The sequence below is a fragment of the Heloderma suspectum genome, chromosome 1 (assembly GCF_057233095.1).
Source record: "Heloderma suspectum isolate Gila_16-S chromosome 1, 16-S_ref, whole genome shotgun sequence".
Taxonomy (NCBI): domain Eukaryota; kingdom Metazoa; phylum Chordata; class Lepidosauria; order Squamata; family Helodermatidae; genus Heloderma; species Heloderma suspectum.
The window spans coordinates 178,269,536-178,285,427 of NC_139458.1; positions in this window are offsets into that span (position 1 = coordinate 178,269,536).

A 15,892-nucleotide genomic window follows, 5' to 3' on the forward strand; every position below is an offset into this window, starting at 1 on the left:
AGCTCATGTGAAGAAGCCCCCTGTGTGATTTTCCTACATGGAACTGACTTCAATGTTGGAAAATCCTTATTGGCCGCTTCTGTACAAGGTGGCCATTGTGCCTACAGTTTGTCCACACAGTCAAAGTGAAGGCTGTTTGCAAAAGAAACTAGGCCAATTAATCACTTAGCCTTACCGTGCTGACAACATGCAACTAGAGCACTCCTGCTGCTACCGGGGAGATCCAAGGGCAGAGGGGCTACCTCATCCAAAACTCTGCTAGGCTCGTGCTGACAGAGTAGGAGCTAGAGTGGCATTCTTGCTCTTTTTTCAGGTGTGGGGTTTTTTTTACAATTTGTTTTCTGGTTGTATGTTGTTTTTTATGAATTGATTTCAGTGGGAGGAAATTAATCTACACCGGCTCCGGGGCTAGTGTAGATGTGGTGCTGATTTGGAGAGGGTGTCTGGGGACTGGGAGGTCATAGATCCTGTGGATCTATTGCTTGTTCTGACACGTCTCCGGATCACCTCCTTCCCCTCCCCTCCCCTCCCCTCTCCAACATTGCATCTCTGACATCACAGAAGCCCTGTTGAGCTTTCTGCAGCAGCTGGGAGGCGGGGTTCCAAGGCTGGAACTCATCCTGCAAGGGCAGACACCTCTCTCTGCCCTCAGAGGACGAGAGATCCAATATCTCCTATGGCCCCGGGAAGGGCATTCCAGGGACCAAGGGATTGCAGCCTAAATCAAATTGTATTTCTTTAGTGCCACCAGAAGAGCGGCAACACAGATTGAGGTTTATTTATCGTTAATTCATATTTGCTCCCACTTACAGAAAAGCTGATTTAATAAGAATTTTTGGCCAGAAGGGGTGGCAGTAAAAGGGATAAGTGAAACAGAGACAGATTATTGCAAATTAAATGTAAAGACCTTGCTAGCAGCCACCTTTACGGTGGGTCTATTTTTTATCCTGTACATGAGGCAAATGTGAATGTATTCCACAAACCTGGAAGTCACTATCTTCCTAATTTCTGCCTTTAATTACACCTTAATTGTGGACTTGTCACTTGCAGGTAGATATGTAATGTATACGGGAAACGTGGGATTCTGACTCTTAATAGTATTTTCACAAGAGCCCAAGGATATGTAATGAATGGTAGTAGGAACCACCAAAGTGTTCCACAAGTGAGTATTTGACAGGAAACAGTTCCAAAAGAGGATTGAAACCTAGGCGGTAGCCATTTTGAATTCAGTAGATGTAGGACAGGGGTTTCCAACACAGCACCCACAGGTGCTATGGAACCTGCGGGGATTTCCACGGGTGCCCACGAAGCTCTCCACTCCCTTCCCCATTCAAAAACATTTTTAAAATAAAAACCTTGGGAAACATTAAGGCAGTCTTCTTTCTCTCCCTTTCTAGCCTCACTATTTCTATCCCACCACCACCACCCCTTTAACTCATCCCCCTTAGCCTCTAGCCTTGCTCTTTCTCTACCCCTTTGCCTTGCTGTTTCTTCCCTCGTCCAGCCTTGCTCTTTCTCTCCCTTCTACCACGTTGCCTTGCTGTTTCTTTCTCCCTCCCAGCTTCTAGCCTCACTATTTCTCTCCCTACCACACACACACACACCCCTCTTTAGCTCACTTTTGACTAGCCAGGCCCCCACAGAAGCCATTATGTGACTAGCCCAATGGGAGCCATTTTGTAGTGGTGCCCACAGCAGTTTCTCAGATTCCCAAATGTGCCCATGGTCCAAAAAGGTTGGGGACCCCTGACGTAGGAGGTGCACAGTGTTAAGTAAAGACCCCATATTAATAAAGTCAGTCAATATACAGTGATTGTGGATTCTTTTCAGCTTGTGCAAACAGAGGATGTATGAGGTCATCTACATGTGTGCTTAACTATTCCCTTCATGGCTTGTAAAGGAGGCTGGGGGTGGCTCACTGGGTAGTGGAAATTGTCAATTATTATTTATGTGAAGGCTCTCTATTCAGTCAACCTACCTAAAAATGGCAGTAGCTCATCCTCTGTTAAAGAAGCCATTATTGGAGTACTGTTGTGGATAATATCTGGCCAATATTGAACATTACACTTTTGGCTAAGGTGCTTGACTGTATAGTGGTGACCTGACTCCAGTAATTTCTGGGTGAAACTGATTATCTGGACCCATTTCAGGCTGGCTTCATGTCTAGTTTTGGGTAGGGAATGGCCTTGGTTGACTTAGGTGCAATCGCCTATGCATATTTAGACAGAAAAAGTCCTACAACTCCCAGCATTCCCCAGTTAGCCATGCTGGCTAGGGAATGCTGGGAGTTGTAGGACTTATTTCTCTCTAAGCATGCATAGGATAGCACCTTTAGTGGATTATCTTCACCAGGAGCTAGACAGTGGGAGTACATCCCTATGGATTCTGCTGGACTGGCTTTCAGTGCCATCAATCATGGTATCCTGCTGGGCCATCTTTCTGTGCTGGGGCTTGGCGGGGGGCATTTGGCAGAAGCTTCAGTTCTTCCTTGCAGATAGGTCTCAGAAGGTCGGGGGACTTGTGCTCAACCCCTTGGCCTTTATGCTCCTGCAAGGTTTTGGTCTTTTCCCCTGTGCTCCTAAACATCCACATGAAACTGCTGGGAGAGATCATGGGGATGGGGAATGGTTTTTCATCAGTGCGCTGATGATGCTCAACTGTATAGCTCCTTGCCTTCTCATTTTGGGGAGGTTCTGATCCACTTTCTACAGTCAGTGCTGGGCTGGATCACTGCGATTAAGGCTGTCTTCACACCTGAGTTTTTTAGCAGGACTGTTCTTTAATCACTGGTTTTCATGGGAACTTTAAACGACGACGCTGCTCTCCTGCTGCTATGTCACAACTTTCCTTCCCTCTTTCTGTGTTATCTGAGATGAGGAAAACCCAGCATTTTCTGTGCTTGCGATCCCCCCCCCATGCATTCCCCCATTAGCGCTTTGTCCTGCTTTGTGTGGGCGTGTGCTAGGGGGTGTTGCTGGGTGGTGTTGAATAACATTGTCATGACAAAAAATTGGCGGGAAGGGGGGCAGGTCACTGACTGTGCTTCCAGTGACTATTTCTGCCTCTCTCCCATTCCACTATGGACTCCAAGATCCCCTTGAACACAGCAATGCTTACTTCTGAGTAAACCCATTGGCTATAAGGTTTTCCTTTCCTGGGAGTAAGTGCCATTGAAATCTGTGTGGCTTTCTTCTGAATAGGCATGCATAGGAGTGCACTGTAAGTCTACTTACGGTCTTCCATCCCCTTCAATGCATTTACTTTGAACCTTCCCCTCCCATTGACACCACTGACTGCTTCTTCTCCCTTTTGCTCACCAGATTGATGGGCTTTTTTCCTCCTGGGTGATGGGGAAGTCTCCCTTCACAGCCACGCAGTAGAAAGGCTTGGCAGTTAGGATTTCAATGAGTATTAAAAGTGCCTTTTCCCCTCCCCTGAATAAATTCATCATGCAGAGCTTGGAAAGGTCATTTTTAATAGTTTCCTTTTGGGGTGTGGAGTTGTTTTAGATAAGGCAGTAATGCTGAGGTGATTTTCCATAGTACTCTCTCCCACCTAGCCAGCCACTATCTCTTTCTCTTCTCCTAGCCCACCTTGCAGGGTCATTGGGAAGCCAGAATAAGGGGGAAGCACAACAGTGAGTGTGGTTGGGAGCAGCCGGGTGTAATGAAGAAGGTGTCCCCCATGAAGTGGTCGCCTTGGGGGCGGGGCTGCTAGGGATGGCTTGGTGCATTGACTGTATACAAGTCCATTTGTGGATTTCTTACTTCTGTAGTTGGGAACCCGGAAATTAGAATACCCTTCGAACTCAGTAGTGCAAGCAGTGTACTGCAACGTACTGCAATGTACTGCATCACACACTGACATATTTAGCAGAGAAGGACTAGCAGCACCAACAACCTTAAGGTAAGCCACCAAGAAGACTCTCTCCCTCAGAGGCGACCAGCTCCCATAGCCCCCTATCCAGGCCACTAGAACTGCTTCTGACTTCCCTCCTGCTGTGGCGGAGCGGAGGGATGGGGCGGAGCCATCAATCATGTTACAGGAACCAATGATCAGGGGGGTATGGAGTCAGCAGCCCCCTTCTGTCCTGATTGTTCCATGCAGCTCGGCCCAGCCATGAAAAGATATAATGCAGAGGGACGCGCTGTGAGAGATGCCTGTATACAGGGCCAGTCTAAATCCCAGAAAGGAACTGGAATCAAAAGGACCAGTTTGTAGTGGGATAAAATGCCAGGTGTGAAGAGATCCTAAATCTGGACTAAAATGTGCTATTGGTCAGGAGAACTACTAGTCCAGGTTTAGGATATCAGCCTGTTCTGTACAGAGTTGCTCTCTACCTCAACAGTCAGATGTGCAGACTGGGAGCACTCATGGATCCAGGTTTATTATTAGATGGTCATGTGTCAGCTGTAGCCAGGAGTGGGTTTGCCCAGCTTAGACTAGTGTGCCAGTTACACCCACTCCTAGGCCCCATCTACACGAGCCATTTGCCCCAGTGCCGCTTTGAAGGGAAGATCTTTGTGACATGATGGAGTCCCCGCTTTGCAGCCCAATCCTGGTTTTCACAGAGAAATCCGGGTTTTGTCAGAGTCCATTTGCTGCGAAGTTTTCACTTGCTTTGAATTCACTGCCGCTGTCTGTCCCTTCCTCGGACTGAAATCGCAGCATTGTTAGTGACGCCCTCCTCCTTTGCAGCTCTGCAGTTACCGAGGCATGAAGAAACAGGCTGGTGGAAGCCACACTGATTGGTGGAAGGGAAATGAGCTGGGGCGGGGGCAGGTGGAGAGCAGAGGGGCAAATATGTCTACCGGGAAGTAACTCATAGCCTTCAGTTCCAGGTTGCTGCCTCTCTCACTTTAAGTATCGAGTTCGAGAGCAGAGACATTCAGTTACAAAGGAACACAGCTGAGAAATGCTGGTTGCCTGTGGATGCGCAGCTGCGAAGTTGAGAAAGGGTGGGTGCCTGGGTGGATGATTTTCATAAACATGTACTCAAAAGCATTTCATTGAGCCGGTGTTTGTGTAGAGGGTGGGGAAGCCTGTTGATCAGGCAGTTAAGAGACTATGTGCTACTCACTCTCTCCTCCACCCCAGCTCTGCGCTCTCTGCTCTTCCCAGCTTGGGAAGTCCACTTTAGCCCTCCCATCTACCGCCCCAGTTGTTAATTCACAGCGCTAATGCTGCACAGCTCCGATGGAACAAACAATGACATCGGCACCATGTAGATGCGGCCCTGGTATGGTCAGACCTGCCCATGGTCCTACATACAATGAGTTACATATCAGGTGGACTACTGGAATGTGCTCTATCTGGGGCTACCCTTGAAAGCCACCTGGAAATGCATGAGGAGGGAACAGGACTAAAGCGCTCCCCCTCCTCACACATTTGTTGCACACAGAAACAGAACACCTGAACAGGGCTTCTGTCTGGGCCATGAAAGAACCTGCAACAGAATTCTCCAGCTGACTGAGGCAGCAATCCTATCATCACATGCACCTGGCAAAAAGCCCCACTGAGGTCAGTCTTCCAGCTGAGTAGACGTGCACAGGATTGCACTGTAATATGCATATAATATGTAGATATGATACGCATATTATAATATATTAATAGAGAGTATTAATACATTTTTTATAACTGAGGAACACTGAGGCAAAGCAATAAGTGGCTGGCCCAAGATTATCATTGAATCTGCAGCTAAGAAGTCTAAGAAATAAGTTAAGCAACAAGAGTGTACCTCTGAGCATATGCAGAGTGCTTCCCCCCTTAGAGGAAGCAAGACACACCTAGAATTAAGGAATAGTTCATCTGAGCACATGCAGAGTGCCTTTCACTTACCAATGAGCAACTGCAATCTCTCCCCTCCCCACACACACTATTTAAGAAGCAGTACAAACTGTGACTGCATATTATCTCCCACACAGAGATTTAAAGCTCCAACATTTCTCTCTAGAAATCAGTCACTGATCCCACCTCCATTGCCAGCAAACTACAACCAGATAGGGATGTGACACATACATTTTCTTCTTGTTCCCTCTCTGCAACAATCCACTTCCAGTTTCTCTCTTTCCCGCCAGAAAGCCTTCACAAAAAAGCAAGTTATTTCTCCCCCCACAACTTTAAGCATAGTAAAAGGAGGTCTTTTCCTGTTCTCTAATGTTAATCTTTGACTGATTTAACCTATCCATACATTAGAGGAATTGATGAGGCTGGACAGTCATCTGTCAGGGATGCTCTGACTTGGATTTCTGCATTGAGCAGGGGGTTGGACTTGATGGCCTTGTAGGCCCCTTCCAACCCTACTATTCTATGTTTCTGTGATTCTATGGTGGAGCCAGGCATTTTCTGTCTTCCTTCTTCCCTCAGTCTTTCCATTGCAGTTCCATCTGGCTTACCCTCCACTTCAGCAGACTGGGAGACTCATGAGAACTAGCCAATAGTAAACTCCTTAATGGTAAACAACTTAGGTCAGGCAACCTGGTGCCCTCCAGATGTTTTTGACTACAGCTCCCATAATCCCTGAGTATTGGCCATGCTGGCTGGGGCTTATGGGAGTTGCAGTCCCAAACTTCTGGAGGGCACCAGGTTGCCTAACCCTGTCTTAGTTTCTAACCTTAAAGGCAGCCTAAATATCATTTTAAATAAAGAAAGAAATAAACACAATTTGAATTTAGTGCTAAATGCAAACCAGGAGGGTGGGGTGTTGCTGTGGTCCATTGGATGTCCATCTCCATCATCAAGAAATAATTCTGCCCAGGAACTGGACTGGAGGCCCTGCATCTGGCATTCGGTCAGAGCAACAGATTGGGGATGCTGCTGGTGTACCAGCCACCCTGCTGCCCAGTGGCCTCCCTGACTGAGGCAATCTCGAGTGTGGTGTTGGAGAAGCCAAGGACTGTGGTCCTTGGTGATGTCAGTGTCCACGCTGAAGTTGCCTGTGGTCCGGCTCAAGACTTCATAACTTCCAGGACAACCATGGGGCTGTCTCAAGTTGTCATCAGCCCAATGCACAGAGCAGGACACACCCTTGATTTAGTCTTTGCTCCAGGTTATATGATTGGCATTCTGGTAGTAGGGGGAGGTAAGAGTGACACCATTGTCATGGTCAGACTACTTCCTGGTAAAGTTTGGACTCATGATAGCAGTTCCCCCCTGCAGAGATGGGGACCCATTAGGATGCTCCACCCTCAGAGACTTATGGAACCTGATGGGTTCCTGAATGCTCTGTGATATTTTCTAGCAGACAGAGCTGGAGATTCTGTCAAGGCCCTTGTTTCTCTGTGGAATGGTGAGATGCAAAGGGCCACCAACATTTTCACTCCTGGGGGTTCTCTTCAGTGCTGCAGAACCCGTTTTGCCCCGTGGTGCTCTACAGAGTTTCCGGCAGTGAAGCAGGCCAGACGATGACTAGAGTGCAGGTGAGGGAAGTCTTGCTCCAAAGCTGATCGAACACAATCGACATCTTCCACTTGTAATCCTCCCATGTTTTCCTACCACTTCTGTCTTTTTTTCTTACCACAAACAAATCAGTTAAGGAGGAAAAGACAGAATAGCCTTTGTTGTTGGTATTAGCACTACGAGCCCTTTGTCTGAAAGCACCCTGAATGTCTTCCCCACTTACAGGAGAATCACTAGAACCTGGGGCTTTCTTTTATCTTCTCACAGGCAGCTCTAACTTTAGCTACTTTATTCAATTGTATAGGAAGATTAGCTGTGAAATTCCAAAGGCTAAAAACTGGTTAGCCACCCAGAGGCTGTTAAGAAGCATTTTAACTTTTAGAGGCGATGATTAGTAGTGCCTTTATCTAATCAAGAGAGCAGAGAAATCATTGCATAATATACCCTAAGATGCTAGCAATTTGTAGGAGAAACAAAAAGGAAAATGGTGGAATGTTTTGTTTGATTGCTTATTTTTCTTTTTAATGTGTTTAGTCATTGCTGCCCTTTCACTGAAAATTACTTCAATGATATCCTTTTAAAGGAAAGGTTAATGTAAATGTAAGCATACTGATCTTTGAAAACTCATTCTCTCTGAACTGTGTTTTTTCAAGTGGAAGAGTTTTACTTGGTAGATACTCTGGGATTTAAACTGTACTACTACCTCTGTTAGGGTGCTTCCAGACAAGGCTTTTATTGTGCAATTGCACTGCCTTATTTATGGAATTTTGCAGGGAGCTGGCCATCTTCTTCAATTTGTATCCCTCCCGTATTTTCCCACCATTTCTTCCATCTTGTTACTTACCAGATAAAAAAAAAACATTAAGGAAGAAAAGACAGAATAGCTGCCCAATGCCTTTTGACTGTTGGCATGAGGAGCCCTCCATCTCGAAACCCACCCAATCTAACAATTAATGCAACATGTTTGTTTTTTTTAAAGAAGACACAAGATTCCAGTTCTCTCATTCCTACCCTAAACATATTTCTCTGCCTCTTGGAAGAGGTCAACTAACTGGAGGTAACTTTTCATTAAGCTCTTCATGGTGGTTCTTCATGCTTTATTTTTGTTTTTTCTGGGCAGAATCCAACGCTGCCCTTGCATGCGTGACCAGCCCCGCCACTTCTGGTCCACAAGTAGCCACTTGCAGAACAGTGATTTAGTGACAACAGAGTCGCACATGACTCCTCTACCTTCAGAGCACCAACTCCACCAGAGCAGAATATCAGATCGAGAGTGTGCCCTGCTGCATGTGTAGGGCCAGGCACTAGATGGGACAGATCCATGTTTGAAATCCTGAGCCACTCCTAACTGAGTTACTTCAGCATGAATGTTGAAATCCCCCAAGCAAGAAGTCTGGGATGATCCAGCATCAGGTACTCTTCTCCCTTAACACTAAGAATATGCCCTCCCCTGACCCCCCGCCCGCTACTATTTTGCATCTGGCTCCAGTTGGTTGACCTCAAGGTTCTAGTAAAAACACAAAGTAGAACCTGCAAGACAGACGTCTGCACATCCCTGCCTTATAGTAACTATACAGAAAGTTTATCTGTGCTTGTCCAACAGTCTCCTTTTTTATTAATCAAAAGGATCTGTGCCTTTTACGTGCATACCTAGTACACAGGCCTGTATAATTGTTTATAACACAAAATGCGTACAAGCGGAAATATGAATGGTCCTGTGGAATGGTCCCATGTGGTCTGAAAAATGAGAGAAGTGATGTCCCTCTGTTCTCCCTAAACAATATCCTCTCATCTACCATATCCTAGGTGTAGAGATAGATGCAAAACAGATTTTCTGTATTTCTCTAAAGGGACAAGTTCTTTTTCCATTAACATTTTTCCCCCAAGCACTGATCTCCCAAACCAGGAAGAAAGAGTGTGCAGAGGTGGTAATGAGGAGGGAATCGCTTCATTAGACATTGTTCAAAGTCCTAGCAGACGCCTAGTAAGTACGCTCACAGTAGGTATGCTATTGTGCTAAGTATTTCATTTAATTGTATGTTCCTTTAATTTCTCCCTTGCATGTTGGAGCAGTTGCTGGACTGAAGGCATATTTCTAATCTTCTCTTCTTCAGTTTAATCTAAACAGCTCCTTAAGACTCATCTGTTTTAGTAGGTTTGGGGGCTTTTGATCATTTAAAAAAATATATTGTTTCTAAGGGTGTTAATGTGTAACCTATTATGTAAGTTTTTATTTCTTTACTGTTTAAGATGTGTATGAGTTTTTTTCTGTGGTTTCTTAGCTGATTTAGGAAAATAAGAACATAAGCAGCTGCCCTTACTTACATAAGCATACCTAGGACTGGGCTGTTGGTCAGTAAAAAATGCCACCCCACCTCTCAAATCATGAAGGATCATAAATAGCTTTTTCAGTTGAAAGTATATAGAGTTGTGTTCTCCTTTAAAACTACAGTTCCAATCCAATCCAATCGGTCACTTCCTAATGAAGAAGATGAGTATCATGATCTGTAAAGTCAGGATGGAGTTAGTACCACTAACTTTCTCAGGCATTTGCAGTTCTACAAAGCAGCATTTCTTGCTTTTATATAAACACCGGAGGCTGACATGATTGTTTGTGCACTGTAAATGCCAGAGGCCTGGGTCACAGAGGGAAAGTAAAGCCATGGAATGCTGTTTAAGCCCTGGTGTAATAAAAAGAAAAGGCAAAAAGTCTCTAAAACCACTGTGAGTTTCAGCAGAGCTATAATACAGATGTGTTAAAAAGTGTTAAAATTACTCCCAAGTAAGACATGAGAAGTGTGAGGAAGAGCACTCTTAGCAGAGTGTGTGCATGTTTGGGCAGGGAAGGGGGGAACACTTATATTTACACCATTATGCATGTATCAGTCGGTTGCTGTGTTATGGTGCATTAGTTGACTATGGCTTGCTTCATATTTATCTGTGATAACACTGAGCAGGGGTGCTGTTGGAAGTTGTAGGTGTAGAGAGTCTTGCCCAAACCAGATGTGTTGGACTACAAAACCCATCATACTCAGCCAACATGGCGAGTTGGCTGAGGATGGTGGGAGTTACAGCCCAACACATCTAGAAAGCACCAGCTTAGGAAAAGCTGATTGTAGGGCATGGTGTAAAACAGAGGTACACAATGTGGAGCTCGCAGTCACCAGTGTGCCTCCAGACACCTTTCTCAGCATCCACCAAGGTGCCCTACCTGTCCCACTTTTTAAAAAATTAACACATTTTCTTACCAGCAGCTGGGCTTGGGATTGTTTTCAAATGGGGTACTGTTAATACTGAAAACTGTGTGTTCAAAGGAGTTGTGGAGGGAGCAATCCTGTGGCCGCTAGTCAGCGGCTAGACAGCCATAGGATATCTGGTTTTCCGGGAACTGACCTCGGAGCCTGCACTCCGAAGTCGGTTCCTCGAGAACCGACCTTCCCCCACTTCTGTGCTGCCTTGCAGGTAGCACGGAACAGCCCTGTGCTCCGCTCTTGCTAGAGAAGCGCGGAGCGGCTAAAACGGGGCATTCCGGGGGGCGTTCTGGGGCGGGGAGGGTGGAAATGCCAGTACGACACATCCTATGTTCCATCCAGCAGCCTCCTCCCCCACTCCACCCTACTATGGCTCGGCAGCCAAAATCAGCTGTCTAGCTGCTAATGCAGGGCAGGAGAAGCACAGAGGGAACAATCCCCTCTGTGCTTCTCCTGCCCTGCATTGGATAGGCAGTCGCCTCCGAGTTTGGAGGCAGTCACCTATCTGCATAGGATTATGCCCTTAGTATGTTAGGGCTCAGCCCCCACCTCTGCCTTGTAGAGGCAGAGTCTTTTGGGCGGATTACTTGTCCTTTGCCATGCCTTCCATGACAGCCATTTTGTGGTGGTGCCCAGGACAGTTTCTCAAATTGACAAGTTTGCCCATGGCCCAAAAGGGCTGCCTAGGATGTGGAAGTCCTCCTAGATAGCTGCATCTCCAGGCTGCTTCCAGACTAGAGCCATTTATTGCTTCTGAGATGTTGCTTTTGTATGACAAGTCAGAACTTTTCGAATGCATCTAAGCCAGCCTCATTTCTCTAGGTGCCTCTTTAAAATCTTACACTCTGCCTCTGTTCTTAAAAATAGAGCAAGGACATAAGTCATTGTGGGAGTTATGGATGTAAGGCCTTATCATTGCTATTTTAAAAAAAATTCTGTGCTTTAGTAGTACTTTCTGGCTTACTGATAATTACACAGTTGTTACTAAAAGGGAAGCATGACTGCACTCACACTGGGTAGCCTGCATTATATCATAGGTTACCATGGTAGTCCTTTGCCGCTATGCTCAGTCTGATTGTGAATGTGTTGTGTGGGGTGTGGGATGCCACTAGCAAAGAGAGAGCTCCAGCAGCGTGTTAATTTGTGGGTGTGTGTGGTGTGTACCTAATAGAGAACAATGAAAACCTGCCAATCACCAGCAGATATGTTTCCCCAGGAAATTAAATAGCAGATCTCTCAAGGAAACTATCAGCAAGATAACCTCAAGTGCATTCAGAGCGGAAAGCCAAATGTTTGCTCTTCAGCTGGGAGGTTCTGTAAATGTTTTAAATTGTTCCCCTTCTCCCAAAGCAAAGAGAGATTTAGTAACTATAAAAATAATGGCAGTGCAAGCATGTTCTCCTGGAGGATGACAAGAGTTTGGAGAACAGACTCTCACTGATTGCTTGTTGATTGGATAATTTGACAAACAAAGGAAAATGGATTCTCTCCATTACTTGCATTTTGATTAACTAAAGCAGAGCTGGACAGAAGGTAGATCTGAATCTACTGGCTACTAGATTTCTGGGTGATTTGCAGTAGATCATCAAGGATTTCTGGTCACAGTTGTTTAACAATAGCATTAGTAGATCCACCCTACTCTAAGGGCTCCATCACACTGGGCTTTTATCCTGCGATTGAGATTGCTCCTTCATGGAAGTTTGCCGGCTCTTTACATGACGCGGTGACCCTCCTGCACTAAATGCCCTTTGTTCCGTTTTTAAATAGATTGCAGAAAATGAGCTATCAAATTACCCCATTGTGTTCCGCTTCAGCTTCCTCTGTCAAAAGAGTTAAAGCGGCAAGAAGAGGAGCGAGATCAATGAAAGATAATGGAAGACTCTGATACGGGGAGAAGGAGGGGGGAAGGGGAGCGCGTGTAAAAGGAGTCAGTGGTGATCCTGCATTTAAAACAGAAGCAGAAAGCCCTGTTTTAAATGCAGGATTTTAGGCTGGTGTAGAGATGCCCTAAGTTATATTGCTAAAAGGAAGAAAGCTTGGGGTAACCAGGAGTGGATTTCTGTGTGGAAGGACTGTGAATTCTATTCAGTTCTGGTACTCAGACCAAATTCCTGGAGTCAGAAATCTTTAATTCTAATGGCAGTATTTCCAAATGGAGGGCTCCTAGCACTAGCAATCAATAGGCATCATGCAGCTCTTCAGCCTTTTCCATCTTAACAGTTTTTTTGTGGAAAGAAAAAAGACAGAAGTAATGAGAAAAAATATAGGAGGGTTACCAGTTGAAGTCCATGTTGTCTGGACTGCCTGTAAAATTCCATGAATGAGGCAGGGCGACTGCATGATTAAAGCCTGATCTCGAACCACCCAGTATGTATTTTTCACCAGGCTCAGAATTCTAGTAAAAAACAAAGTAGATCTCACAAGCCTGAAGTCTGTCCACCCCTGAACTGAAGTAGTAGAAAATCTGAAACCATGGTGTATCTTCTGGGCTAACTTTCCTTAGTTTAGTTGCCTAAGGCAAATAAATATTATAATGACTCTGCCCACCCCCCTCCACACACGGTATTTAAACTCTGTCCTGAAGCAGAAGTGCAGAACCTCTGGCCCTCTGGACTTCCTCAGAAAGCCACGCCCCCTTCTCTTGCCCCCACCCCCTTTTCCCTAACTGCCCATCTTTTGGTGGTGTTCCGGCTTTTGTGGAGTTTTTTCCTAATTCTGAAAGGTTGAGATGCTTCTCCTAAGGCTTTGTTGCTGGCAGTAAGAGCTTTAAGCCAAAAGATGCTAGTATTTGGGGTAATCCTGGGGTAAACCCTTTTGCCTTCAGCTCCACCCACCACTGGAATGCAGCCCCTGAGAGTTTTTCTAAAAAGGAATTCAGCCCTTGAGCTGAAAGAGGTTCCCTACCCCTGCCCTAAAGCCTTTTTTGCCTTGTCTGGTTCCTTGAACTTCATTCCAGTCTTTGGGGTTCATCACACGGAGCTTTTACCCTGCTATTGAGATGGCTCTCTCTTGGAAGTTTGCGGGCTCTTTAGGTGATGCTGTTACCCTTCAGGGTGTCTCCCACCATTTACTCCGGCCTATCTTGTGTTTTCCCCAAACACAAAAAATGTGGTATTTTTTCCAGCCCAGAGTACAGGAGTGCCATGACCTCTTTGTAAAATTCTCCAATAGCGAAAGAAATTGCTGTGCTTGCCTGCTGTGGGCATTTGTTTTCAGTTGTTGGGGGCGCAATCAGGATGAGATTTGATGGGCACGAGGGCAAGAATCGCTTGCCGATTGCGTCTCCTGCCTCTGCATTTCTCAGTTGGAGGGAGAAGAGGGTAAAATGCCTCCCTGCAACAAAGGGAGACACATCTGATCCCCCACCCCACCAAGCTCAGAAGCAGCGTCCTCTGTTGTTTCACAACACCCTATTAAGTGCAATAGGGCTTACTCCCAAGTAAGTGTGCCAAGGGTTGCAGACTTACAGGGTGATCTTATGTCTACTCAGAAGTAAGTCAGAGGTTTCCTGGGAGCTGCAAGAAAACAGTACAGCAGAAGTTAAGCTACAAAAACAAGACTCCCCAACCCCTCTTTTGCACACATGTCAGGGAGGGAGGGAGGCACTCCCTCAGTTCAAACCACATGGCTGTCATGTAAAGAAGCCCTTCCTAATCCCACAAAGAAATGGAAAACAGGAAGCTCCAGAAAGGATGTGGAGTTTTGCAGGTTTTTTGCTTAATGTAGAAACACCTACATTAAGGGACTATAGAAGCAAGCAAGCAAGCTCCCAGAGAGCGAGCAATCAGAGCGAGCGAACAGGGGGAGCAAACAGCAGTTGGCCAGGGGAGTTGCGGTGGCAGGAGAGACAAAGGAGACAAAGGCAAAGAGGTAAGTGGGCTGCAGGAAGCCCAGGGGGCTGTCCTTTTCCTTTTTAGTGGTTGTGAGCTCACCAGGTGCTCCTGAGAGCTCCAACTGAACTGGGGGGGGGGTGGCCTGAGTACTCCTACCAGCTGTGTGGGCAGGAAGCTTCAGTCTGTTTCCTGCCTCCCAGCTGAGCAGAGCAGAGCAGAGGAAGCTCCTCCAGTGGATCTAGGGACTATAGAAGCAAGCAAGCTCCCAGAGAGTGAGCGAACAGGAGGAGCAAACAGGAGTTGGCCTGGAGAGTTCAGCAAGGGAGGTCAAGGGGGAGGCCCCTGACTTTTTTTTTTTTAAAAAAAATTAAACTCCCCCCCCCATTTTTTTTAAAAAAATGTTTGTCTCCACTTGCAGCCGCAGCCCAGCAGCGTACGGTGGTCCGGCTGCGGGCGACCCCAGCCAGCGGCTGTGCGGACTCACTGCAGAGTGGAACTGGCCAGGGAGGATTCCGGGGCAAGGGACGGATCGCCTCCCCCCCACTGTGGATCCCCGGAACGGAGCCAGGTAAGTGATCCACCCACCCCTAGAGTTAGAAGAGTAACAGCAAGCTGAGGCAGAAAACGAAACTGCTGAGGTGAGGAAAAATGAAGTAGAGGATACTCCTTGGAAAAGGGTGACAGGAGCAGAAGAACTAGAAGACACTCAGCACCGGTAGAGGGAGTGGAACTAGGGAACTGTTTCCAGGTACTTGAGGATGAGACTGGAGGACAACCTGTAGAGGAAGAATTACAGGGGAACCTGCATGAGAGCGAGTAAGAGGCTGAAGGTCAGCCAAGCAGAGGCAATGAAACCCAGGCCTACAACAACAAGAAGAGAAGAGGAGGAGGAGTGGGAGACTCCTTGCTGCATGGGATCAAAACTCAAGTATGTCACGAAGACCTATGGACTCGCCAGGTATGCTGTCTCCCGGGAGGACGGATTAGAGACATGACTGAAGGGTTACCTGCACTCATAAAGCCCACTGACAGGTATCCTTTTCTTCTCATCCATGTGGGAACAAATGATACTGCCAATCAGAGGTACAAAGAAATCACGTCAGACTTTGAAGCGTTGGGAAGGAAACTCAAGAATTTTGGGGCCCAGATAGTTTTCTCATCCATCCTTCCACTAGTTAGAAGAGGGACAGAAAGGGAACGAAAAATACTCCAGGTGAATGACTGGCTATGAAGGTGGTGCCGATGAGAGAGATTTGGATTCTGGGACCCCGGGCTATACTTCCTGGAAGATGGACTGTTGGCAAGGGATGGGTTGCACCTCACAAAGGATGGGAAGAATGCGTTTGGCCACAGCATGAAGAACTTCATCAGGAGGGCTTGAATCCTACAGGGAAGGGAGACGTAAAGTTG